Below are 8841 nucleotides of genomic sequence, written 5' to 3'. Positions count from 1 at the left end.
ATCATTGGCAGGACGACCATGCTTTTCTGATTTCCACGAATATCGCAGTTACATCTATTGTATATGACCGGTCAGCAGCGGATGTTTACTCCTCCTAGGCATATAATCCCACCTACGGTATGTCCAGGGGTCCGTTTTTGTCCTGTTCATAATTTCTTATTCTATATAGAAGTTACAAGATATATTACTGTTTGTTATCTTCACCACTTCATGCAACGCATCTTTTCCTGACATGTTTCATGGAATTTTTATCATGCAACTGTGCTGATTTGAGTAAGGAAGATAAAAAAGCATTGTGTCCATATGTGACATAATATCAATTCAATTCTAGGCTTAAACGATTTTTTCAAAATTCATTATTCCTTTAATTCAAATTAGATCAATGTTAATCATTCAAAATTGTTTAACTCTAGATGCGGCGATTTAAATAACATATCGAGGATAAGTAGTTGTGTATTGAAAATATACATTGCATTTACAATCCCATTGGTGGATTAATCCATAATATCTAAGGCAGCGTTTCCAAGTACGACAAGTTTTGAATGGTAATTATGACGTCACAACTTACGGCACTACTTGCACAACGTTACATACGTCATAGATTATAATACATGAAATTCTCTCATTGATGCCATCGTATTACATCTGAGTTTTATGCCGAATGTACGATACTTTCGAGGATTTCCGATTGTGTAGTCGACAATACCGTGCGCCCTGACGAGTGTTTAGAGCATTAAAGTGACACGGATTATCACGTGGCTGATTTGATTTTCAGCAGGATACGATGAAGTCAATATAGGTAAATGAGGTAGAAAAAAGATGTATTCTTTGCAAATTTTAATGAATTTCATCACCAACAGAAGATTGTCCATTCTTGCTTTTTGGATATAATTTTCTTTAGTACAATAACGAAATACAATAGAAAAGAGAAATCTCGACAACCTTGTGCTCGAAATAAACAAAGCCTTTAAAACCTGTCATTTGATAAATATCGATAGAGATTTAACAAAAACAGACAAACCTGATTTCAAAAGACGGTTTTGCTCTTAATGTTAACGAACTTTACAACAAAATAGAATCTCAAACCTCTAATATAAGGTATTAATGAACATGCTGGGGCATAGCAAATTGTATTATTCAAATTTTGATATTTTACTAAATCACTGGGTACTAAAATTCATTTTACAAGTAGGGCCTCTTGATGTTTTCCAAAAGTAACATGTCACGTGATATTCAATTGAAAAACGGGAAATTATCATCAGGGTAATTTACGGCAGTTCAATCAGATTCAACATATGGGTAGTATCGTTTTGGTGTTTAACCGTAACAATTGTAATCACATTTGTGAATTTGAAGTGTAATTTCACACCAAAATGAAAGATGAAGATAACGAACAGTCATCAATCTTATAACTTCTATAAGCAATACAAAATAGAGAGTGGGGTAAATGTGGACACCTGGACACATCAGGGGTGGGATCAGGTGCCTAAAAGAAATAAGCATTCCCTGTCGACGGGTCACACCCGCCGTGAGCGCTATAGGCAAATCCAAAAACATGAGTTATCTTTCCTTGATCAGGAACGTAGTGTGCTTGCATAACAGTAGTTTAAGACTTCCGGGTAGTATATTCGAGAAGCGTCATAATCAACAGTGCAGAGGGTTGCAAAGATATTGCGGTATCATTTTACAGCAATCAAGCCAACAAATGTTAACGTTGATAAAAAAAATCACAATGCATACGTTTTCTTCATACAAATGAAAATAACCAACTTTGCATGTAAAAATGAAATTTAAAAAAATTTTATAAATAGAGGAAACACCCCCCCCCCACCCTGATAGAATGTTCTATCGTTAAGATGATGTAATTTCTTGCAGAGGGTCTGCCCTGAGACACAGTTAGATTATTCTAACTACCCCCTCCTTTTCCCAGGATTACACGTGTTTTACGACTGAAATTAGTATAGATAAGATAAGATTATAAGACTCTCATATGAGTAACCATGAAATATAAGGTGATTCCACCCGAGGGTTGCAAAAAAGCTGTGAAACCGGAAGCTTTTCCGAGGGTTTTACCGCTTTTTTTTTGCAACCCGAGGGTGGAATCACCTTAATATTTCATGGCAACTCATAAAAGAGTCTTTATATCTTATATTGCTAGAACTTTTGCGTTTTCCTATTGCCAGCGACGTCATTTTGAGAATTTTCCAATTAATTGATTTTTCGCTGTACATTAAAAATAACACCAGAATCGGATTTTACGACCTTCAATTTGGCAACTACGTTGCTGACAAACAATCGACCCACGAGTGTATAAGTGAATTGTATTAGAGATGTTCCTCTTTGAATAAGTACACAATAAATCAATAATCAGGGTGATGTGTGACGTCACTCGACAGTCCATGAGCACGAAACATTTTGACAGATCTAATCAGAATCTGAATCCACAACTGCACGTCTTTTTCTTAGAGGAGCATTGATATTGATATTTCTAAATTCCTACTTGTAACAAATTAATTTCAGAACTGACGCTGTCTAAACATCACGTGATATGACCTTACCATATGATTGGACAATACATCAGAAACTTGAAGTGGTTAAAAACACAAAATGACCTTAAATACAGACTGTTACAAAATTACATATACGATGTAGATAGAGAATGGGTTCGCATATCACAAATTACATAAATGCCATTATTTACAATAATGTAGTAGTATGTAATATTGGTGCTCTGGCAGAGTTCCATATAATGATGGAACAACAACATAACATAACACCGGTATTGTGTGAAATATTGTCATTTATTAGATGACAATTAACAAATATTATCATTCTATATAATGATAACAAAAACAGCTAAAGTAAAATTAAAAACTTGACAAAATAAAATATCCAAAGATCATCGAATAATATATACAAAACAAAAACCATCAGCCACAAGAAGCAAACAGCATGTTTACAACTCCCACACAGAGAAGTAGCTACCTAGTATAATACATCAACATCACAACCCTGAAAGATAAGGAACCAGTAGGCACATCAATATGGAAAAGCTACCATACACCACCATAAATAATGTTGAGAACTAGCTCAAATATATGTAAAGAAGCCTAAAGGCTTGTGACATGACACCTAACCGTAAGTTATGTACATAAGATACAGGAGTGAGGAATAATTCACACAGCAGTTGACTTCTGACCTGTGTGCTGAGATTTTCAGGAAGGAGACTAGAATATACACAGCAGTTAACTTCTGACCTGTGTTTTGGTTGAATTGCAAGAGGGACTAGAAAGTACACAGCAGTTAACTCCTGACCTGTGTTACTCAATTACTATTGACTAGGAAAAAAACCCACAGCAGTTGACTTCTGACCTGTAAGTTTTATTATTCTGCAACAAGGGACTAGAAGTGATATAGCATTAGATATGTGTCAAGCATTATTATATGGCGCATCTGACTTGACAACATTGAGAAGGCTAGCTATATTAAATATGGGGATAAATGAATTCAAATTGTAAAGCTTGGCAAACGTATATATCTACGAACAGCATCAGATTTCCATCTGCCCATCTTCTGAATACAGTTTTCAGAATCCCCTAACTGTGTTGCATGTGTAGCTGCCCCTATTCTGAAACTATGACCTTTATATAGAGCTGGGTTCAGGCCAATTAAGCGGATTGTGTTCTGCAAGTTTTTGGTTACAAATGCAAACGTGACTGGTTCGCCCCTATAAATTGAAATAAGGGGCCTGATTTGTGCGCAAATGGTTGTAGGTAAAGATACAGTGACTTAACTGGGCACATTTCCTGGTTGCTTGAAGCTCTAAGATTTATTTGGAAAAGGTCATGTGTTTTATTTGTTTTGAAGTTTCTTAACACTATCATTACTACAGTAGGCACTTTTTGTTGAAATTCGAATGTAACGTCATCCCTCTGACTTACTTTGTGTTGTTCACCTTTTGATTTGATAACAAGTTCCCCCAAACGCAGGAATGCATTGAATGCCAAAAGGAAAATGGACTTGAGTAAGATCCTGGAACATAAATTCTGTACTGAACAATCAACGCCTTTCATTAATTTTGACTTTATTGACGCAGTAATTGGTAACCTGGAATCTTTGCTCGGTGCAGAATGATGACACCCTTGCAGAATTTTCCGGACTAAAAATGCATCGGCGGGATCTGGGAGAGACAACACTTTGTGCACATAGGTAATTGCCGATACATGTGAAGATATACTACTGGGAGAGTAACCTGTTGAAAAAAGTTCTATGAAATTCGACAAAACTGTAGCCGTAATTGGGAGGGAATTGATTTTAGGAAATTCTAGAGCAAACAAGTCCCATGATCTTTTGTATGAGACCTTTGTAGAATTGGATAAAGCGGCTGCTAGGAGTTGGCGTGTTTGTGGGTTCAGATTTTCAAGAACGCCTGGGGAATGTGTGTTGGTTGTTGATTTAACCATGGCATGAACTTGAAGGCTGCCTGAAATTGGAATCGAGATAATCGATCAGCTGCAACATTGTGTTTGCCCGGTATATGTTTGACCCTGAAATGTATGTTCCATTTGAGGGTTGCCAACACCAGGCGGCGAACCAATTTCATAAGGAGTTTTTCTCTGGAGGTTTGCTTATTAATAACTTGAACTACCGCCAAGTTGTCAGACATAAAAAGTACCCTTTTATTTTTCATCTCATTGCCCCATATTTCAATAGCCAACACTATTGGGAAAAGTTCCTTAATTGCAATTTGATATTCCTTCATATTGTCTTGCCAATGGGATACAAACGAATGGGACCCTAAAATGGCAGCAAACCCCATGGACCCAGCAGCATCGGTATACAATGTGAGGTGATCGGAGGAAAACCATTTTTGTGACAAGAAAACTGATTTCCCATTGAAGGTGGACAGAAATGTGAGCCATGTTTCCATGTCAGCTTTTGTTTCATGGGGAAGTTCAATCAAGTCATTGATATTTTTTACACCACAGGTCAAATCAATTAAACGCCTTAAGAAAACACGTCCAGGAACAATAACAGAGCAAGCAAAGTTCAATAACCCAATTCATGCTTGAAGATCACGTAAATTTGTATGATTTTTTCCTTGCATGTCTAAGAGTTTTTGTTCGACCTTCCTAACTTTGTCCAGGGGAAGACGTGCTTCCATTTTTATTGAGTCTATCTCAATGTCATAAATAGTTATGGTTGTGGTGGGGGGTGGGGGTGGGGGTGGGTTTTTTGACATTTTGATAGGTACCCCAATCTTCTTACACAAGTAGAGGAAATTTGCTAGATCATTTTTACAATTAGGTGAATCAGTTGGGCCAATGAAGAAAAAATCATCTAGGATGTGGGACATGCCCCCTGTACTATACCTCGACTGCATAACCCACTGTAATGCTACACTTAACTGTTCAAAAATCTGACATTTACTGCTTGCCCCCATTGGTAAGCATTTGTCAAAGTAAAAGTTTCCATTCCAGGAAAAACCTAATAAGTGATAGTCAGATGGATTGACAGGGATTATTCTAAAAGCATCTTCTATATCAGTTTTTGCCATCAAGCAGTACTTGCCATATTTTTGAACTAGCTGAATAATCCAGTTAATGGTGTCATAATGTACAACCGAGTCTTATCTGGGTATGTTAACATTGACCGAATTTTCTTTTGGGAAAGATAGATCATGGATAATTCTGAATTTTCCTGGTTCAGACTTTGGTAAAACTCCTAGAGGGGATGAAACAAAAGGGTCAAATGGTGGGCATGAGAAAGGACCTGCTATACGGTTGAGTTCTAGACTCTTCTTGATGTGATTTTCTATAATATCGTTATGTAGTAATGCTGAATTGTGGTTTTTTGACAATGGGGCTATTGGAGTTGTAGCACAACTCAGAGAAAACTCATATGTAAATCCGTCTACCAAATAGGCCTTCAGCTCTATATCATACCCCTCTAACTCTTTATTTAGCATATTTGGTTTTACAGGGGTTGGCAGCTCTGTTCTCTGGGAGTGTTTGAGATGCAGAGGTACATTTATATTTGGGGTGCTGGCCCCTACATGACTAACAGGTGTGGGAGAACTGGCATGGGGTGTTTTTGCATTTTTCTCCTTGGTTGAATGCAAAGCAAAAGCGGACTCTTCCCGCTTGCTTTCTACGACTACCCAGAACGATTGGGTTTTAGGGACAGCGCAATACATTTTCCTCTTAGTTCTTCCACTGGTTTTTGCCATGCAAGGTCCACTGATTCCTTTAATTTTCTAAAGGACTCATCATAGGTCCTCCATGTTGCATCACCATAGAGCCTATGCATTTCTCTAATGAGGTTCATGTATTTTTAGGTGGGGGGCCTCTGATGAGTCCTTTTGAATTCTGATGCTCGTGAAAATCAAGAAGGCATCAGTCCATTGATTGATTGACATGGGGTTTTTTGCCTTCATTGTATGCTGTACATTAATAACCCCCGGAGAAATGGATAGCGTAAGAGGGTCTTCTTCCTGATGAGACAGCAGTATTCTTAGATCAAAGAATTCATTAGCCCAAATTTTTGATTTTATTTTGGGAGACACTGTCGCACCAAGAGGAATCCCCTCTGTTGCAGAAATTATATTATTTGTGTTCATGGAACTTGTGCCTACTGGCTCACCTATACTAGCACTCAACAATTGGGATACTACTGTTGCTAATGTATTCTGTGAGTCATTGACCACTTGCCCAGAAGGAAATGGCTGGTTTTTCGCCTAAGACTCTGTTTGGTCTAAGCATTGGGGCTGAGGATTAGACTGGTCTTTTTCCTGTGATTGTTGCACAAAAGGCTCACTGTCTCTGGATAAGGGAAGTGCCGACTCCTCCAAAAAGGACGACGCCTGTTGTATTTTACATATTTCTTTTGCGAGTTTTGCATAATCGATGCTCTCAGTAGCAACCGTTTTTGGACGCTTGGAACTTGTCCCAGACCTCTTTGATGTACTAGACTGGTCTTCAAGCTCAGTGCCCCTTGAGACTGGTCCTCTCTTGCGTCGGGCATGTTTTGTGCCTACAAGACATCGAACTGTATTATAACATGAATCAATACAATGATATATTTTCTGAGCCTTGTACAATTCTAGTACATCACTTATGGCATAATCATGATGGTGCCCATTTTATGCTATTTTCACACAGTATTTAAAGGTATCATCATGTATAAAACCTTTAACATACATGTACCAAGACAATCGACTAATCAACTGAGGAGTGCAACTTGCTAAAACTTACAGGCCTGCTAGAAAATGCCTATAATTCTCAAGGTGATTTTCGACCCAAAATACGACTCAGAGTATGGCGAAGAAACACTGAACGTTGACTGTGAATAAGGAACCAGACACTTCATTCAGAAAAACACATTGCTCTACATGAGAGAGAAAAATACTACTCTGCATGTGAGTCCGAAGCACACTATTCAGCTTGTGGCTTACAAACACAACTCTGCGTGTGACTAACAAACACTACTCTGCGTGTGACTAACAAACACTACTCTGCGTGTGACTAACAACACACTACTCTGCATGTGACTAACAAACACTACTCTGCGTGTGACTAACAAACACACTACTCTGCGTGTGACTAACAAACACACTACTCTGCGTGTGACTAACAAACACACTACTCTGCGTGTGACTAACAAACACTACTCTGCGTGTGACTAACAAACACTACTCTGCGTGTGACTAACAAACACTACTCTGCGTGTGACTAACAAACACACTACTCTGCGTGTGACTAACAAACACACTACTCTGCGTGTGACTAACAAACACACTACTCTGCGTGTGACTAACAAACACACTACTCTGCGTGTGACTAACAAACACTACTCTGCGTGTGACTAACAAGCACTACTCTGCGTGTGACTAACAAACACTACTCTGCGTGTGACTAACAAACACTACTCTGCGTGTGACTAACAACACACTACTCTGCGTGTGACTAACAAACACTACTCTGCGTGTGACTAACAAACACACTACTCTGCGTGTGACTAACAAACACTACTCTGCGTGTGACTAACAAGCACTATTCTGCGTGTGACTAACAAACACTACTCTGCGTGTGACTAACAAACACTACTCTGCGTGTGACTAACAACACACTACTCTGCGTGTGACTAACAAACACTACTCTGCGTGTGACTAACAAACACTACTCTGCGTGTGACTAACAACACACTACTCTGCGTGTGACTAACAAACACTACTCTGCGTGTGACTAACAAACACTACTCTGCGTGTGACTAACAAACACACTACTCTGCGTGTGACTAACAAACACTACTCTGCGTGTGACTAACAAACACTACTCTGCGTGTGACTAACAAACACTACTCTGTGTGTGACTAACAAACACACTACTCTGCGTGTGACTAACAAACACTACTCTGCGTGTGACTAACAAACACACTACTCTGCGTGTGACTAACAAACACACTACTCTGCGTGTGACTAACAAACACATTACTCTGCGTGTGACTAACAAACACTACTCTGCGTGTGACTAACAAACACTACTCTGCGTGTGACTAACTCTGCATGTGACTAACAAATACACTACTCTGCGTGTGACTAACAAACACTACTCTGCGTGTGACTAACAAAAACACTACTCTGCGTGTGACTAACAAACACACTACTCTGCGTGTGACTAACAAACACTACTCTGCGTGTGACTAACAAACACTACTCTGCGTGTGACTAACAAACACTACTCTGCGTGTGACTAACAAACACACTACTCTGCGTGTGACTAACAAACACACTACTCTGCGTGTGACTAACAAACACACTACTCTGCGTGTGACTAACAAACA

The 8841-nt window shown here is 38.8% G+C and overlaps 1 pseudogene; it reads right to left on the bottom strand.

Moving 5' to 3' along the window:
• Positions 1-2782: 2782 nt before the first annotated feature.
• On the bottom strand, positions 2783-7023 carry LOC125653215 (uncharacterized; annotated as a pseudogene).
• Positions 7024-8841: the final 1818 nt, after the last annotated feature.

Source organism: Ostrea edulis, chromosome 6, assembly GCF_947568905.1.
Source record: "Ostrea edulis chromosome 6, xbOstEdul1.1, whole genome shotgun sequence".
NCBI classification, from domain to species: domain Eukaryota; kingdom Metazoa; phylum Mollusca; class Bivalvia; order Ostreida; family Ostreidae; genus Ostrea; species Ostrea edulis.
This window is presented reverse-complemented; position numbering and strand designations above follow the sequence as displayed.